Here is a 19,911-nt window from a genome sequence, read left to right on the forward strand (position 1 = left end):
AACTTTTATCCGTGCTTAGAGCACGGCTGAGTCTTTTTTTTGCTTTTATCCGTGCCTTGAGCACGAATGAGTCATATTTTACTTCATCCGTACTCCCAAAACGGATGAGTTAAAGTCGATTTTATCCGTGTTTTGGGCACGGATCACTTATCATTTGTCCTTATCCGTGTTTTCAAACGCGGACCAGTATGTTTTGCTTTTCACTTTGAGCCTATTTCACCATTGGTTTTGCCCTAGCTTTTCATTTTCATGCTTTTACTTTCTTTTTTTCACATTTGACCAATTTTTTCACCCTCCTTCTCCCTCAAAGCTTCTTCTCAAGCACCATGGAGGTGCCCTCTACTCTTCCCAACTTGAAAAGGTATGGCATTGTTGATTCTTTCTTGAGTAGTTGGATAGATAGCATAGATAATGATGATAGGGCTCGATGGTGCTTGAACAAGTTGGGGTTCACTCTCTCTTTGCCCAAGGTTCCATTGCAATGGAGTTTGATCGAGGCAGTGTTGGGGTATTGGATTCCCGAGCTTAATTTTTTTCTGTTTGGGGTGCATGAAATGACTCCCACCATCGAGTTTGAAGTTTTGTTGGGGCTTGAGATATCGGGCCCTGTTGTAATTTCACCATTGCGTGATGGATTCCGAGGTGAGGCTTCTGAATTTTTGGGGATAGGTCGCAAATTCTTGAAGATTCTGGATGGCGGATCGATTTTGAAGTCAATATCCAAGTCTTTCTTGATTGAACGCCTCACGAATTCCTCAAGGCCGTTGATTCACTTTAATGCTCTTACTCTGATGGTGGTGAGTCAACTTTTATTCCCAGGTGGCGGAGACATCATAGATCTTTCTCTCATTCCCGTGATTCAACAAGTCTGAGAAGGACGTCGATTGGCACCGATGCTTTTGAGCGAGATGTTCCAATCTCTCACAGCTTGTTTCCGGTTGTGATCGAGTTTTTCGAGGGTGTGCTCCACTCCTGCAGGTAAATTCTGAGCTTAGCGTAGTTTTTTTTTAATTTAAATTTGCTAGTTTCCAAAGTTTAGAATGCTCCTGTTATTATAGCTCTGGTTTATGGATCATCTGGCTTCAACTGAAGTGGTTAATCGCCCATTTTGTGTTAATGCCGATCTTGTACTCATGACGTCGGGGCGAGTTGCTCCCTTTATCTCGGGTAGTAAAGAAGAATGGTATTCTTTTATTGGTAACCTTGATGATGATGAAGTGAGATGGGTTGGTACCTTCCAACCTCGAGGGTCTCTCGTGATTGCATTCGATGGTGCCCGTTTTCTCGTTCTAATTGGTCTTCATGGGGCAACCCATTATGTACCGCTTCGGGTTCTTCGTCAATTTGGCTATGACCAGGGTGTGCTCGTCCCTGAGGATTTCAGTGAGTTGGTCGGTCCTTTGTCGACCGCCCTTTTGAGTCGACTTGTAAAAGAATGGGGTCAGGTCGAGGTTTTGAGCCGACCCATCTTTGCAGGGCATCTGTTCCCAGCATACCTTCATTGGGTTCGAGAATTCATCTCTGGGAGACCATCAATGTCGATAGTTCCCCGAACACGCCCTGGTGCTTCATCCTTATTTGATTACCGAGATCGGGTTGAGGAGTCTCAGACTGATCATCGTCACATTCAGGCCATCTGGCTTAAATCCGAGAAGAAGATGCAGAGAGAGATTGCTCGACTAACATCTGACCTTGACCAATCTGGATCCAGTAATAGTGGTGAAGTGGTTAGGCTTCGAGCTGAAGTCGCTGAGTTGATGGATCGACTGGCCCAGTGTCCTCATTTTGATGACTTTACAGCATATTTGGTGAGTCGTGATGCTTCAGATGCCGAGAAAGTGATGATGAGTCAGGCTGCCCGGATTCGTACCTTGGAAGAACGCCTTGACTCTTTTTTCATTTCTCACCACGATGTTTGACTGATTGCGCTGCACTCCCACCTTTGTATTTTCTTGTCATTAACCGAATGTATGCAAAACGTTGAAAGATTAATGCAAAGAAAATAGATTTTGTATTTACTTGGTGTAGACACCCCATTTTTGCATCCGCCTGATTAATCAAGTCGTCGACCCGATCGCAAAGGTTCCCAATGATGGATGTCTATTCCAATGCTTTATTTTGTTACCAGATATGTTTCAGAAATCCGGATGAGGTATCTCGAACTGACAAAACTTAGAAACCACGCTACGCTAGGAAAATACGACCCCAGAAACATAGAAATCATCATCTTGCAAATAAAAAAGAAGCTTCACGATAAAAATCACTAAATTACCAAAATACCCCTAACATCAAAACAACTCTAGAGCCTGCATTACGCTTAGAAAAACCCACTCAAACACATAAAACAATAAATCGAAACCAAGTAAACCACTTCGCCAATTTTCACAAAATTTGACAAAATTACGAAAATACCCCTCATAAAGTTCACGATCATTTCATACAAAAAACTTCATAAATGATAAAAACCAACACTCCCATTGAATTCCTTACGAAAAACTGATTCCAAAACATCTTGGAACATTGAAAAATGACTTAAAACGTAAAAAAATCCTCTCCGAGGGCAAAACGGTAATTTCACAATTTTCATAATTAAAAATTTTGAAATTAGTAAATAAAATATTAAATAATTAAAGTGAAACATTAATGAAATTAATTTAAAAAGTTGAAACTAAAAAATCGATTAATTGGATTCTCAGGCAAAATTGTTGAGGGTTCGTGGGATATTTCTTTAAGGACCCCTCCATTTGGGGGTCCAAAGAATTAAAGATATAATAGAAAGGGGTTCTCCAAAAATTTAAAATCAATCAAGCAAGACTAAAGTCAAGATATTAAAGTCAATCAAATAAGACCAAAGTCAAAATAAAAGTAAATCAAGCAAGACTGAAGTCAAGGTCAATCAAGTGAGACTGAAGTCAAAATTAAAGTCAATCAAGCAAGACTGAAGTCAAAATTAAAGTCAATCTCATAAGACTTAAGTCAAAACCCTAAATTAAAACCCTAATCTAAACTAATCAAGTCAATCTCATAAGACTAAGGTCAAAACCCTAAATCCAAACCCTAATCTAAAACTAATCAAGTCAATCTCATAAGACTAAAGTCAAAATCCTAAAACCCTAAAGACTAAGTCAAAACCCTAATTGAAACCCTAAAAGAAACCCTAATCAAACCCTAATGCTTCTAAAAACTTTATAAATAGGAGCCTCCACACCCTATTTTCGTATCAAAGAAAAAACCCTAGGAAAAGTAGGTGAAGAAGCCCCCACAACCCCTCCAAAACCCTAATTTTGGAGTCCCAACTCCTTCCCTAATACCCCTACTCCGATTTTAGCCTAAAAAAATACCCAAAAACCTTTCAAAAACACCCCAAAAATCCACCACAAATTCGAAGCATCCAGATCCCAGAAAGAGACACCTTGCCTCGGAAATCAGAAATCAGATCCGGAGACAAAGCGAAGCAAGGAGTACGGTACAAGGAACTGTTTTTCAGATCTGAGGGAATAGTACTTTTGCAGATCGAAGGTAAGGTTTTTTATTATTTTTTTTAAATCTAGGTTTTATCATTAGCGATGTAGTTATATTTGGTATAAGTAGAGACCGGCATTGGCCGGGCGGGGTTGGTGCCTAACACCTTCCAACCCCGTAACATGATCTCCGGATTCAGATTTCTATAGTAGACTAGTTCTTTTTTATCCAGTGTAGGGTCAGTTTGGTTCCTAGACCATAATAACTAGGTGGCGACTCCCAAACCTCAAGGGTCAAAAGCGGATCCGCGCACCCCGCGGATCGAGGGCGCTTTCAGTGGCGACTCCACTAGGGACATTGAGGATCAGACTTGAAAAACCCCAAGTATGGGAGCATTGCCAACGACCTAGTTTTTTGTTTTAGTTTATTTTACTTAATTCTTAGTTAGTTTCTTTTTATTATTTGTTTATTATTTTTTTTAGTACATCATTAATTATCTGATTCTACTCGGAGCACTTTGATTTAACATGTTAATCTTTATGATTTAATCAAAGGCCATTCAGAATGATCCTAAATAGTGTGATATTTCAAGATGGATGGTTGTATCACGGATGGGAGGATAATGATGATGGATAAATGAATTTTTTTTATTTTATATTTCTTTTTAGATGCTTGTGTAGATATTTTTTAGAAAAAAAAAAAAGATTTTCCTTTTATTGTGTGCAATCTGTCTTTCGACAATATTTTGAGGGAGGGTATGATTTACCTTTCAACAATATTTGTTTTAAAGAAACAATAAATAATAAAATCTTTGGTGTTTGATCGGTTGACTGATTGTTTTTTTAGACAAGTCGTGCTGTCCATTGACAGCAAGAAAGGAAAATAAATAAATAAAAGTTTTTCTAACAGCAACAATGTGCTATTTTGGTTGGTGTGCCGCGAATAAATTTCTTCTTAAAAAATTTTCACACCACCTTAACAGCAACAATGTGCTGGTGGGATCGGTGTGCCACAAATAAAATCAATTTCTTTATTTTTTTACACCATCTTCTTAAAAGGTTTTTTTTTTTTTTTCTTCTACACTTGGTTTCATCGTTTTAACAGAGACCGATTCGGTCTCTATCTTCAATCGGTTGAAGTCGGCTCAGATCGACTTAAAACTTCACCAAAGTCGTCGATTTCAGTGTAGAACCGTTATCCATTCTTGAAATCAATTCGAGTTGAAACAATTTTGCCGAGAGAAAATCGACTTTGTTTCTTTCTGTCGAAGAGAGATGCAAAGATTCATAATAAACTGGCATGATCTTGTTTGAAGAAGAGAGAAAGAGAGAGATCGGTGATCAGTACAGCCTTTATTGGAGGATTGTACATATGATTATAAGAATGATTTGCTAAGCAAATTAATCCTTTACAAGACCCATTAATTGGAACCTCGAAGGCGAAGGCTTAAATGGTGAATTAACGAGATGAGTGACTACATCATAAGTCTTGTAATCTGCTATAACATAGAATTCAGATGTGAACAAGCTTTGAAGTATGAGACAAAGGTTTTGATTTCGAGAAGATTGAATGAAGTCTGATCTGAAATCAGTAATGGGTGATTCGATTTGAATTTTTTTTCTCCTCAAATACTTTTTCCTCGATCTGAACTTTTTGAGTTTTTTGAACGATTATCGATGCTCGTGTTTGTTTTTAGGATCTAGATCTCATCTATTGTGTGGTTTTAAACTTCAAATATACCGTTGTGAAACCCGATCAGTCTAACAAAGATGCAATTCCAAGCAACGAAATTGAAAGTCTTAGAACACATCCGTGGTTTCCAAAAAGGAAAACCCGAATATTTCAAATTTTCATATCACTAGAATTGTTCGAAAAAAATTGGCTCATTCTTAATCTCGTTTTTCTCAATCTGATTTCAAATTAAGTGTTGCAATGTCAGAATAGGTTGGACGCCAATCAACATTTTAAATCGAAGTTTTTTTCGATGAGATTTTAATTTGAGTGCTGTAAGGACAGCACAAGTTGTTTGGACTTTTGGATCATTTCGGAGTGCTTCGTTTTTTTCCTTGATGAATTCCGAGAGAAGATATGTTGATCATTGTCAATCTCAGCAATTTTTTTTTTCGTTGGGGAATTCGGATTACAATCGCTGGATTTTTTTACTCAGTCTTTTAAAAAAAAAATTTGGATGTATGTTATGACAGCAACATAAAACAAGAAAAATAAAAATCTAAAATGTGTGTTGCTAGCAATAATGTACACATAAAATTCTTGAAGTGCTGTATTGGCAACATGTGTGGGGTTGCAACATGACGATCTAAAATAGAGTGGTGTGTTGGTTGTGTGCTGGAAATTGAGGTACATGGTGTGCTGGCAGCAAAGAAAAATTGTGTTACATAATGTCACTTTCATTTTCTTTGTTGTGCTGCCAGCAATGTATAAATTTCTTTTTATTGTGTAATGGTAGCAACATATTAAAAACATGCTAATTGGGGTTTGCGTGTGGTTGGCAGCAACATGAAAATCAAATTTTAAATTTTTTTTTATGAGCTAATCTTACTAGCTTAGTAAGATTTCCTTCTTACTAAGAGTCATTGACTTCGCCACGTGGCATCCAAAAGTGATCCAATGCCACGTGCTTGTGGCGGATGAAATTCTAAAACTTTTTTTTTTTAAATTTCCAAAGTTAATTTTTATTTTGAATTTTGAATTAAAATTTGATTTTATAGCCACTCATTTTCAAAACATTGGATCAAAGTAAGAAAAAAAATGTGTGAATTTCACTTTTAGATCCGAGTTTTTCCATTAAAGTCTAGAAAGCTATGGTATTGGATTACCGATGAAATGACCACGTTGGCCTAGTGATCCTTAGTAAATTTTGAAATCTCTTTGTGTTGGCCAAATTAAATTATTTTTCAATTTAAAAAAAAAAAAAAAGGGATTTTTCTTGTGATATGTCATTAATGTGCATGCCTAAATCTTGATCTTGATGCTTTCGATGATTGATATTCTTTTTAGTGCAATCCTGATTGATTGATCATCTGTATTCTCTTTTGCACTGCCTTGATCGATTACCTATCTGATATATCATGGCCTTAATTGATATATATTTTGATGTGCATGCCTTATTTTTGATCTTGATGTTATGGATATTTATGCTTTATGATTGTGTTTTTTCTAATATCCATATTGTGATAGTGTGATCAGGCCTATGGGCCCATTTGTTCAAAAAAAAGAAAGGGCCCCGGGCACACCCCACCCTGTTTTGCACACACCACATGCACGTTTACTGTTTTGAGCACTTACACGTCCCATTTAGCCAACGTGGCACTAGTGCGTGGCCCGGTCTCTTCGAAGATGCGACGTCATTCATGAAAACCACAACTCCAGTCACGTACCTTAGGGTATATCAAACTGGGGGCATCAATACCGTCTGATCAGGTGATTCTGAGAGGTATATTGATGCACCCAGGCTGGAGCGACCTGAGCCTTTGACCTATTGTGAGCCACACAGTCACATGTCCCGATTGCCAACGTAGTACTAGTACGTAGTCGGTCCCCTCGTGGGATGCCAAACCATTTATGAAAGCTACAACCCTTGACTCGTACCCGTAGGTATAAAAGATAATCTAAGTGTATCAATTGCACTTCTTGGTCAAAACCGGTGCCTAAGCAGATCTTGCCCCGCTGTACCCTACTGTACGAGGGGGATAGACTATGTCTATTCTAGACGAGAGGTATTTAAGTGGGCCCTTGCTCAGCATTGTGCGCCACCTCTCAACTGGAGATCAAACTGGTTGTTTTTGGCTTCAGAGAAGTGAATTGAGGTTTTAGATTATCACCTATACGGTATATCAAACCAAGTCACCACGTATCGAAAGGTATATAGGTGTGCTTGGGCAAGGGTGGCCAGATAAAAATGCATTGCACGTAGTAAGCTTAGAATCTAGAAACCTTCCCAGTAGGTCACGACTCGAACATATCGTGGGTGTTCCCGGGTTGTTCATTGAATGGAATCTTATGAGACTTTGTGATTGATATGAATGTATGTGAATGATGAGATCAGAATGCATGTGAATGATGAAATGGATGTATGTGAATGATAAGATCAGAGTGTATGATTGTCCTCAAGGATAAAAAATGTTATTTTTGAAAATCAAAATGGATGCACCGACCCAATAAAAAATCCATCTCTTGCAAATGACCCAGCCCAACTCGATCCAACAATCCTGATGGACCGGGCCATTTAAATCGAAATAGAAATCAAATTTTCAAAGAAGAAAAATAGTTTACAAAGGGAAAGTAATTTCCAGAAAAAATATTTTCCAAAAGAAGTATTTTCCAAAAAAAGTATTATTCTCTAAAAAAAATGTTTTCTAAGAAAAAACGTTTTCCAAAAAATATTTTCCAAAAGAAGATACTTTCCAAATAAAAAACTATTTTCCAGAAAAAAAATATATTCTAGAAGAAAATGTTTTCCAAAAGAAAAGAAAAAGAAGGAAAAATAATTTGCAAAAGATCTATTTTTGCATGAAAAGTTTTTATGGACCTTGGAAAACTACCAAAAAAATGTTGCAAAAAAATAATCAGATTTGTGAAATAAAAACATTATTTTCCAATATTTTTCAAGAGTGCAACATAATTATTTTTCTTCTGAATAATCATTGAATGGATGAATTTTTTAATGGATTGGTGCACAAAATTTAATAAAATCTCAGGGTTCATTTAAAATGTTATCAAGGGGGTGACACTGAAATTAGTTAAATTCACCTTCAAAGAGGTTTAAGGGTTACCATTGTATCTAAGCTCAATCGTCTATCGTCTAGCTAGGGCTGTAAATCCGGTCAGTTAGAGTAAACGTCAATATCAAGTCAAACAGTCAGAAATGACCTCAAAATTTCTCAACATCGTCCAGTTGTTCTTTAAAGATCATAGTGCTTCAATCCTACCGGTTATAAGCAATATCTCAGTCCTCAGTCCTAATGAAACTCGTGTGGGTACTTGTCTTGAGTTTTCATGAGTCATTTGGGTTAACTCGAGTCCTTTTTTCCAGCAAGGTCATGTCTTCCTTAGATTGAGTCTACTCTTTCCTATTGAGTCAGGTTAGTTCATCGAGTCTATAGAGGTGTCTGTTGCCCCATCTGAAATTGATCGGATAAAAGAAATTTTTGAATACCTCGAGCACATTAACGAATTAACTAATAATTCGATAGATTTCGTTTCTGAACAAGAAGATAAGAGTCGGGCTCAACCTTTAATCGAGAAAGGAAAGGTCTTTGATCTCGAAACAAAAAAAATAATTCCTAAAGAGATTCAAATAGAAACCGTCTTATCCCGAAAGGAACACGAGGGGATAATGAATTTACTCAGAAATTTCAAAAGACGTGTTCGCGTGGTCTTATGAGGATATGCGGGGAATAAGCATAGACATTATTCAACATCGGATTTCGTTATATCCAGATGCTCGACCCATTAAACAGAAACTTCGACGTATGAAGCCGGAATGGACTCTGAAAATAAAAGAAGAAGTTACGAAGCAGATTAACGCTGGGTTCTTGGAAGTAGTAGAATACCCTGAGTGGATTGCCAATGTCGTCCCGGTGCCGAAGAAGGATGGAAAAGTCAGGATGTGTGTGGACTTTAGAGATCTAAACAAAGCAAGCCCAAAGGATAGTTTTTCTTTACCACACATAGATGTTCTAGTATATAGTACAGCAGGGCACGCTTTATTGTCCTTCATGGATGGTTTTTCGGGGTACAATCAGATAAAAATGGATCCTCGGGATATGCAAAAGACGTCGTTTATCACACAGTGGGGAACCTTTTGCTACAAGGTTATGCCTTTTGGTCTGAAGAATGCCGGAGCCACTTATCAAAGAGCAGCCACGACTCTACTACATGACATGATACACAAGGAAGTCGAAGTCTATGTAGATGATATGATAGTCAAGTCAAAAGAACGACTGGAGCATGTTGCTGCGTTAGAAAAATTTCTCACAAGGATTCAAAAGTACAAACTCCGTCTCAACCCGTAGAAATGTGTGTTTGGAGTAACTTCTGGAAAATTGTTGGGATTTGTGGTCAGTCAAAGAGGGATCGAAGTAGACCCTGTGAAGATTAAAGCTATCCAAGAGATGCCACCGCCAGAAACCGAAAAGCAAATTCGAGGTTTTTTAGGCAGAATCCAGTATGTCAGCAGATTTATTGCTCAACTCACCAACGTCTGCGAACCTATTTTCAAGCTTCTCAAGAAGAATGAACCAACAGTTTGGAATGAGCAATGTCAAAAGGCCTTCGACCAAGTCAAGGAGTATCTCTTGAACCCACCTATTTTGGTTCCACCCACACCGGGTGAACCACTTCTTCTTTATCTGTCAGTCACAGAAGAAGCTATGGGATGCATGCTGGCACAGTATGACAAAGATACTCGCAAAGAAAGGGCTATCTACTACATCAGTAAGAAGATGTTAGAGTATGAACGAAAGTATTCAGCCCTGGAAAAAACTTGCTTGGCACTAGTATGGTCTACTCAGAGACTTCGACACTATATGCTATCTCATTCAATTATCTTGTTATCTAAGATGGATCCTCTCAAGTATCTTTTCGAGAAACCGGCACTAACAGGGAGAACTGCACGATGGTTATTGTTATTATCAGAGTTTGACATCACGCACGTTACGTAGAAATCTATCAAGGGGAGAGCTGTAGTAGAATACTTGGCAGATCACCCAGTAGCAGAAGGATTAAGGCCTATTGATCAGTTCCCAGATGAGAACATCTTACATGTTGAAGAAGAGCCTCAGAATCAAGCATGGCAGTTGTATTTCGATGGAGCCGCCAATCAGAATGGGTATGGAATAGGGGCAGTCCTGTTTTCTCCGGAAGGATGCCACATTCCGATCGCTATTAAGTTAGCCTTCTCTAATACCAATAACACAGCCGAATATGAGGCATGCATCGCTGGACTTGAAGCTGCTTTGAATCTGGGCATTACAGAAATCGAAGTTTTTGGGGATTCAGCCTTGGTCATACACCAATCATCGAAAGAATGGAAGACTAGGGATGAAAAGCTGAAGCCTTATCATGAATATCTGTTAAACTTAGTGAGTAAGTTTGAAGCTATTCTGTTCCAACACGTGTCAAGGGAAGATAATAGATTTGCTGACTCGTTAGCCACTCTATCTTCAATGATCCATTTGCCCCCTAGCATGGAATTGAGGCCGATCACTGTTGAAGTCAAAGACAAACCTGCATATTGCTGTCAGATCAATATTGCAACTCGACTACCCGATGGAAAGCCGTGGTACACGGATATTAAAAAGGTTTTGGAAAGACAAGAATTTCCAGAAGAAGCATCGAGGAAGGAACGGCAAACCCTTTTAAGATTAGCATCTCAATTCATCCTATGCGCAGGAAGTTTGTACAAAAGGTCTTATGATGGGATTCATTTGTCGTGCGTCGATGAAGATCAAGCTGAACAGATAATGGTTGAACTACATTCAGGAGAATGCGGCCCTCACATGAGTGGGAAAATATTAGCTAAGAAAATTATGAGACAAGGGTACTACTGGCCTACGATGGAAACAGATTGTCATCACATGGTCAAGACCTGCTTCAAATGCCAAATACATGCAAATCTCATACATGTACCACCTTCTCGATTAGTTGGTCTAACTTCACCATGGCCATTCTCAGTTTGGGGAATCGACATTATTGGTAAAATATCGCCTAAAGCATCAAATGGGCATGAATACATTTTGGGTTCTATCGATTATTTTACTAAGTGGGTCGAAGCTGCCTCTTATGCTGTTCTCACTGCGTCTCGAGTTGCAAAATTTATCCAAACGAACATCGTTAGCCGATACGGGGTACCTTCAGAACTGATTTCTGATAACGGATCACATTTCAAAGCTGAGGTTATTACTTTGTGTTCACAGTTCAAAATCTCACACCACAAATCATCTCCTTACCACCCTCAGACTAATGGAGCAGTCGAAGCAGCTAATAAGAATCTTAAGACTATCATTAGGAAAATGTGTCAATCACATAGAGATTGGTCTGAAAAACTGCCATTTGCACTATGGGCATATCGAACTTCAATTCGATCCTCTACTAGAGCTACTCCCTACTCCTTAGTGTATGGCATGGAAGCAGTCTTGCCAGTTGAAATGGAAATTCCATCTCTGAGGGTCTTGTTGGAAACTCAGTTGTCAGAAACAGATTGGGTTCGCCAGCGGTATGAAGAATTGAATTTGATTGAAGAAAAACGACTGAGAGCTTTGTATCACGTGCAAGCTTATCAAAGAAGAGTTGCCCGTGCATTTGATAAAAAGATCAAGGTTCGTCACTTACAGGTCGGGGATTTAGTACTCAAAGAGAATCGGGCACCTATCTTTGACCCTAGAGGGAAGTTCAAACCAAATTGGGGAGGTCCGTACATCATCAAGGAGATACTACCAGGAAAAGCTGTCAGGCTTCAAGATCATGATGGAATCGAGTTACCAGAACCAACCAACCTTGACCAAATTAAACGGTACTACATTTAAGGAGGCCATTTTTGGCGAATCAATTTTCCTATTACCTAATTCTTTATCTCATTTCTCAACCCCTTTGCAGCCTGTTCAAAAAGAGAAAAATTGTACCTTTTATTTCTTAGCCTGATCACCTAACCTAGGGGAGGGAAAAATCCGAACTACGTTTTGCTCTGATCCCAAAAATTTGGGGTACGTAGGCAACCTGAGAAGTTACTTCAGGCCCGACCACACCAAAAAATATATATAGATTCCCCGACAAAGGAAAAATCTAAAAAGAAAAAAATTCAAAAGAAAAAGAAATATCATCCAAAATGGGGAAGAAAGTTCAAGAAAAAAATTTTAAATAAAATGCCACACAAGGGGCATTTGGGTTTTTGAACCTCAAAATTCCTTTCTTTTTATGCCTAGTCCCAAGCCTACCTATAAAAGTCCTCCTAAGTACCGTGTGAAAAAGTCAAGGAGGGTAGTATAACATGATCAGACAGTGATTCTAGAAGGTCAGAGGAAAAGAAAAAAGATTAAAAAAAAATGATGAAGCCTGCTAAGTTGAAAACCCGAAAAGGGCGACTTAGGCAAAAATTAAGGCAAGCTCGCAAAGTTGAAAATCTGAAATGACAACTTTGGCAACAATCAGAGCCAAGAAAAAAAAAGAAAAAGCTCGCTAGATTGAAAACCTGAAAAGGCGATCTAGGCAAAAGTTAGAGCAAGCTCGATAGATTGAAAACCTGGAAAGGCGATCTAGGCAAAAATTAGAGCAAGAAAAAAAAACAGAAGAAAATCCCAAGCTGAGAGCAGTTCGAGCCGAAACGCCAGAAATCCGAATAATCAAGTTCAATACTCAGCTTAAACCAGGCATAGATTCAGAAGCCACAAGTATCTTGTCTACGATCGATCTGAAAATTCTTACTTCCCCAAGTAAACCAATGGAGAGAATGGTGAATTCTATGATGAGTCTCAAAAGGAAATATTTTGTTCTCTTGAGCCTGACTCAAAATCTTTAATCAAATTAAAAGTTGGATCTTTATTGCGCTTGTGGTAATCAAATATTTCAAACCTTCATACAAAGGGGCATTTTTTCTTTCTCCTCTAGATATGTAATTTCCCCCCTTTATACTAGGGGCATTTTTTAATGATGTGTTCAATTATTTTCAATGCCATGTTTATTGTCAAACTAGGGACATTTTGTTTTTGAGCAATGTTAATCCTAAAATGAGAACTCCAAACCTAAGGTTACCCTTTTGATAGCAGTTTTTCAAAAAACTCTTAAGGTTCAAACTCAGGTTTTAAATTTACAAAACTTTTTTGATAAAACCTTGAGGTTCAAACAAATGCATTCTGAATCTCACATAGGAGATAGGACATCCATTCTGTCCCAAATCTATTCATGCCCAGATTCAACCACTCTTCTCCAGACTCATTTTTGATCGTTTCTCTCCCAGATTTATTTCTTTGTTCTCAGTTTTACTCAGTCAGTCTCTACCAAGGGTTATCTTGGATTTTGCTCAGTTGCCGCCAAGGATTATCTTGGATTTTGCTCAGTCTCCGCCAAGGGTTATCTTGGATTTTGCTCAGTTTCCGCCAAGGGTTATCTTGGATTTTGCTCAGTTTCTGCCAAGGGTTAACTTGGATTTTGCTCAATTTCCGCCAAGGGTTATCTTGGATTTTGCTCAGTTGCCGCCAAGGGTTATCTTGGATTTTGCTCAGTTTCCGCCAAGGGTTAACTTGGATTTTGCTCAGTTTCCGCCAAGGGTTATCTTGGATTTCGCTCAGTTTCCGCCAAGGGTTAACTTGGATTTTGTTCAGTTTCCGCCAAGGGTTATCTTGGATTTTGCTCAGTCTCCGCCAAGGGTTATCTTGGATTTTGCTCAGATGCCGCCAAGGGTTATCTTGGATTTTGCTCAGTTGCCGCCAAGGGTTAACTTGGATTTTGTTCAGTTCCCGCCAAGGGTTATCTAGGATTTTGCTCAGTTTCCGCCAAGGGTTATCTTGGATTTTGCTCAGTCTCCGCCAAGGGTTATCTTGGATTTTGCTCAGATGCCGCCAAGGGTTATCTTGGATTTTGCTCAGTTTCCGCCAAGGGTTATCTTGGATTTTGCTCAGATGCCACCAAGGGTTATCTTGGATTTTGCTCAGATGCCGCCAAGGGTTATCTTGGATTTTGCTCAGTCTCCGCCAAGGGTTATCTTGGATTTTGCTCAGATGCCGCCAAGGGTTATCTTGGATTTTGCTCAGATGCCGCCAAGGGTTATCTTGGACTTTGCTCAGTTTCCGCCAATGGTTATCTTGGATCTTGCTCAGTTGCCGCCAAGGGTTATCTTGGACCTTGCTCGGTTGTCGCCAAGGGTTTTCTTGGATTTATGCTCAGTTTACACTCAGTTTAAATTTACTTCATTTTGACTCATTTCCAACTCAAACTCTTTGAAATCTATCTCAGATTTTGAGCCCACACACTTGCACAGTTGTTATATCAGTCAAGGAGAATTTTTTAAAATTCAAGGATCTGACACTGCCAGTGAGAGCTCGCGCTCAAGGACCTGACATTTTTCTAGTTCGGGGAGAGTTTCATGCTCAATGATCCGAATACCCCGACGCTTAGGAAAACCCACTCAAACACATAAAACAATAAATCGAAACCAAGTAAACCACTTCGCCAATTTTCACAAAATTTGACAAAATTATGAAAATACCCCTCATAAAGTTCACGATCATTTCATACAAAAAACTTTATAAATGATAAAAACCAACACTCCCATTGAATTCCTTACGAAAAACTGATTCCAAAATATCTTGGAACATTGAAAAACGACTTAAAACGTAAAAAATCCTCTCCGAGGGCAAAACGGTAATTTCACAATTTTCATAATTAAAAATTTTGAAATTAGTAAATAAAACATTAAATAATTAAAGTGAAACATTAATGAAATTAATTTAAAAAGTTGAACCTAAAAAATCGATTAATTGGACTCTCAGGCAAAATTGTTGAGGGTTCGTGGGATATTTCTTTAAGGACCCCTCCATTTGGGGGTCCAAAGAATTAAAGATATAATAGAAAGGGGTTCTCCAAAAATTTAAAATCAATCAAGCAAGACTAAAGTCAAGATATTAAAGTCAATCAAATAAGACCAAAGTCAAAATAAAAGTAAATCAAGCAAGACTGAAGTCAAGGTCAATCAAGTGAGACTGAAGTCAAAATTAAAGTCAATCAAGCAAGACTGAAGTCAAAATTAAAGTCAATCTCATAAGACTTAAGTCAAAACCCTAAATTAAAACCCTAATCTAAACTAATCAAGTCAATCTCATAAGACTAAGGTCAAAACCCTAAATCCAAACCCTAATCTAAAACTAATCAAGTCAATCTCATAAGACTAAAGTCAAAATCCTAAAACCCTAAAGACTAAGTCAAAACCCAAATTGAAACCCTAAAAGAAACCCTAATCAAACCCTAATGCTTCTAAAAACTGTATAAATAGGAGCCTCCACACCCTATTTTCGTATCAAAGAAAAAACCCTAGGAAAAGTAGGTGAAGAAGCCCCCACAACCCCTCCAAAACCCTAATTTTGGAGTCCCAACTCCTTTCCTAACACCCATACTCCGATTTTAGCCTAAAAAATATCCAAAAACCTTTCAAAAACACCCCAAAAATCCACCACAAATTCGAAGCATCCAGATCCCAGAAAGAGACACCTTGCCTCGGAGATCAGAAATCAGATCCGGAGACAAAGCGAAGCAAGGAGTACGGTACAAGGAACTGTTTTTCAGATCTGAGGGAATAGTACTTTTACAGATCGAAGGTAAGGTTTTTTATTATTTTTTTTAAATCTAGGTTTTATCATTAGCGATGTAGTTATATTTGGTATAAGTAGAGACCGGCATTGGCCGGGCGGGGTTGGTGCTTAACACCTTCCAACCCCGTAACATGATCTCCGGATTCAGATTTCTATAGTAGACTAGTTCTTTTTTATCCAGTGTAGGGTCAGTTTGGTTCCTAGACCATAATAACTAGGTGGCGACTCCCAAACCTCAAGGGTCAAAAGCGGATCCGCGCACCCCGCGGATCGAGGGCGCTTTCACTTGGCCTCAGGTATATCTATTGTTCTCGAAAACACGAAGTTTTGTCGGATGAGTCCTAGATTTGTCATCATTGGCCAAAATAGTAGTTTTGAAATGCAATTTTGATAAATGTCTTTATCAAATGAGTACGATAGATCCAGAGTTTGTAAAATCTTCGATTATGATGATTTTGGTGTTTTTGCCAAACATGGGGGATATAAATGTCAATCGTTCTTTTGATCCCTTTAAAGTCATCCCCAGTGCCTTGGCATTCTGAAGGCTATCCTCTATTTGGGTCTCGGGATTTTGGATGGATTTCTCCATTCACAGTTTATACTCTTGCGGGCCAGGAGTTTTTTTTGTTTTGTTTTGTTTTTATTTTTTTTTTATTCACCTTTATTGCCCCTGGTGCCAGTTACGATTTTCATCGAACCCAGTTTCCACATTTTTACTCATCGATGTCCTTTTTGGGATTTCATTATGCCGGTGGTTTTGATCTTGCCATAGTCTGATTCTTTTACTCATAATGCCCTTTAAGGTTTTCATTATGCCTTTTCAGACTATGCTTGTATTTTTTGGATTTTTTTTTCATTACAATTCAGTTCGGAGTCTCTGTGGCTTTGTGACTCAAGTTGAGCTACAAGATCGGTGACTCTACTCTTGTAGTGGCACTCTTTCTTGAGTAATCAATCTAGATTTTCCTCTCGAGTTTGCTGACGACTATTCGTGGTTCGGCAACTCAAGTTGAGTCGCGAGATCGACTACTCTACACTTCGAGTACTCTTTTTTTTTTAATATCTGACCTGGATTCCCCTCTCGAGTCTTCCAACGACTAATTAGACTTTGAGGTCCGGACCAAGTCGCAAAATCATTGGTGCTTCCATTGTCATTGTGTTGCCCTAAAACTTTCCCTGATCAAAAAGGACTTTTGTTAGGACGAAGCGTTGGCTTAGGCTTATGGTAGTAGAAAGTTACAAAAAGGTTATGGTCTGGAGGTATTTAGAGTGACTTAGACATGGGGCTTATCTATTTTTGTTTCAAAAAGATGATCTATGTCTCCTCCCAGCGTCTCTCAAACTTGTTTAGGCTGGAGATTTGGGTTGAGCTTAGATCAATTGTCCGAGTTTTTGACTTTTTTGATTTTTTTGTATTTTTAGCCATTCACAGTTTATCTTCATGCGGGCCAAGAGTATTTTGACGTATTTGCTTTGATTTTCTTTTGTCTCCCTTTTTTTTTAATTTCTTTTTTTTGTATTGTTTTGTAGTTGTTGACTTGCCCCAGTCTTAGGTTAAGAAATGAACATGATGGCTCAAAAGGGCTGACTAGGGTTTGACAGTTTGTTTGGGATAGCAAAGATGGCCTTTTGTCATCTCAGGGTCACATCTCAGGTATAATATTTCTTGACAGTGTCAGCATTGATCGGTTGTGGGAAAACTTGTCCATCCATCTCCGTAAGGATCAGAGCTCCTCCTGTCATCACCTTTTTTTATGATAAATGGTCCCTCATAATTCGGTCAAAATTTTCCTCTAGCATCTTCTTGGATCGGCAAGATCTTCTTCAGTACAAGGTCTCCTGATGAAAAATCCCTAGGTTTGACCTTCTTATTATAGGCGCAAGCTATTCGTCGTTGGTAGATCTATCCATGGCAGATGGCTGCGAGTCGTTTCTCTTCAATTAGATTCAGTTGATCAAATCGAGCTTGAATCCATTCAGTTTCATCTAACTCTGCTTCTTTTAAGATCCGGAGGGAAGGAATCTCAACCTCTACGGGTAAGACTGCTTCCATTCCGTAGACCAATGAATACGGAGTTGTCCTAGTCAAAGTTCTGAACGAGGTTCGATAGGCGTGAAGTGCAAAAGGCAACATGTCGTGCCAATCTTTGTGCATAACCACCATCTTCTCGATGATTTTCTTGATATTCTTGTTGGCTGCCTCGACTGCTCCGTTCATCTTAGGTCTGTAGGATACAGAGTTATGGTGAGTAATCTAGAAATCTTCGCACATCTTGATCATATCTCTGTTCTTGAAGTTCTTGGCATTATCCGTTACTAGCCCGCTGGGAAGCCCATATTTGCAAATAATGCTGTTTTTGACAAATTTCAGGACGTTACTTTTTGTGACGTTGGCATACGAGGCAGCTTCTACCCATTTGGTGAAGTAGTCGATAGCCACTAAGATGAAGCGATGCCCATTCGCAGCCTTAGGTGAGATTGACCCGATGACGTCCATTCCCCAGAACGAGAAAGGCCAAGGTGTAGTCATATTATGCAATTCTGATGGCGGAGCATTGATCTTATTGGTGTATATCTGGCATAGATGGCATTTGCGAACATGCTGATAGCAGTCACTTTCCATTGTCGACCAATAATACCCCATCCTCATAATCTTCTTGGCTAGCATGTGTCCATTCATGTGGGGCCCACAGACTCCACCATGTACAGTCTTGATTAATTGTTTTGCCTCTGCTTCTGCCACGCATCGGAGCAAGATCTCGTGATGCGATTTCTTGTACAGGATGTCGTTACTTATGAAGAATTGCCCTGCCAATTTTTGGATAGTCCTTCTGTCATTAGGCGTTGCATCTAAGGGAAGGGTTCGATCCTCGATATATGCCTTGATGTCCGAATACCATGACTTTTCTTCAGATTCTTCAACTTCGATGGGTAGACAATAGGCTGGCTCGTCTTGAATCCCGATCTCAATTGGGTCGATGACTAGATCTTCTGAAATACTGATCATGGAAGCAAGCGTAGCTAGTGCGTCGGCGAACTGGTTCTTAGCTCTTGGCATGTATGTGAATGAAATTCTGTCAAAGTGTGAGCTTAGTTCCTCTAGATACTCGTGGTAAGGGACCAGTCTCTATTCCCGAGTCTTCTATTCTCCAGTTGTCTAATAGACTACCAGACTTGAATCTCCGAAAACATCAATCTCCTCTGCCTCAAGATCTAGTGCTGCTTTCAACCCTATTATGCATGCTTCGTATTCAACCTCGTTGTTAGAGCATTGGAACCTCAACCTGATTGCGATCGATACATGGGACCCATCTGGTTTAATCAAGACTACCCCTATTCCATTTCCTTTCTGATTGGCTACTCATTCGAAGTACATCTTCCAGCCTGGTTCTTCGTCATCATCATCGTTTTCAATATCGGTAAATAGTATGGCTTCATCCGGGAAGTTCGTCTTTAGCGGCTCGTAATCAGACAAAGGGTGTTCGACGAGGTGGTCAGCGATGGCCTGCCCTTTGATGGCCTTTTGAGTGACATAGGTGATGTCAAACTCGGATAACAATAACTGCCATTTCGCTGTGTGGCTTTTTAGTGCTGGTTTTTCGAATAGGTATTTCAGGGGGTCTATCCTGGCGATAAGCATAGTCGAATAGCTGAACAAATAATGACGCAGTCGTTGAGATGTCCAGACTAATGCACAGCAAGTCTTCTCAAGTGTTGAGTATTTCGCTTCGTAATCGGTGAATTTCTTGTTGAGATAGTAGATGGCCTGTTCCTTCCGTCCTGATTCATCATGCTACCCTAGCACATACCCCATAGATGTTTCTTGTACTGAGATGTACATCAGCAGAGGTCGCCCTGGAGTAGGAGGGACTAAGACTGGTGGATTGAGCAGATATTGCTTGATCTTATCGAATGCTTCTTAACAGTCTTTGTTCCATTTCTTCGGCGTATCTTTCCTCAGTAACTTGAAGATCGGCTCACAGATAGGCGTCAATTGTGCTATAAACCGGCTGATATACTATATTCTCCCCAGAAAGTCCCGAACGTCTTTTTCTGAAACAGGTGCCTTCATTTCAAGGATATATTTAGTCTTTGTTGGATCTATTTCAATACCTCTTCTGCTGACTAT

This window comes from Akebia trifoliata, chromosome 4 (genome assembly GCF_017979445.1).
Source record: "Akebia trifoliata isolate Shusen 1 chromosome 4, ASM1797944v1, whole genome shotgun sequence".
In the NCBI taxonomy this organism is placed as follows: Eukaryota; Viridiplantae; Streptophyta; class Magnoliopsida; order Ranunculales; family Lardizabalaceae; genus Akebia; species Akebia trifoliata.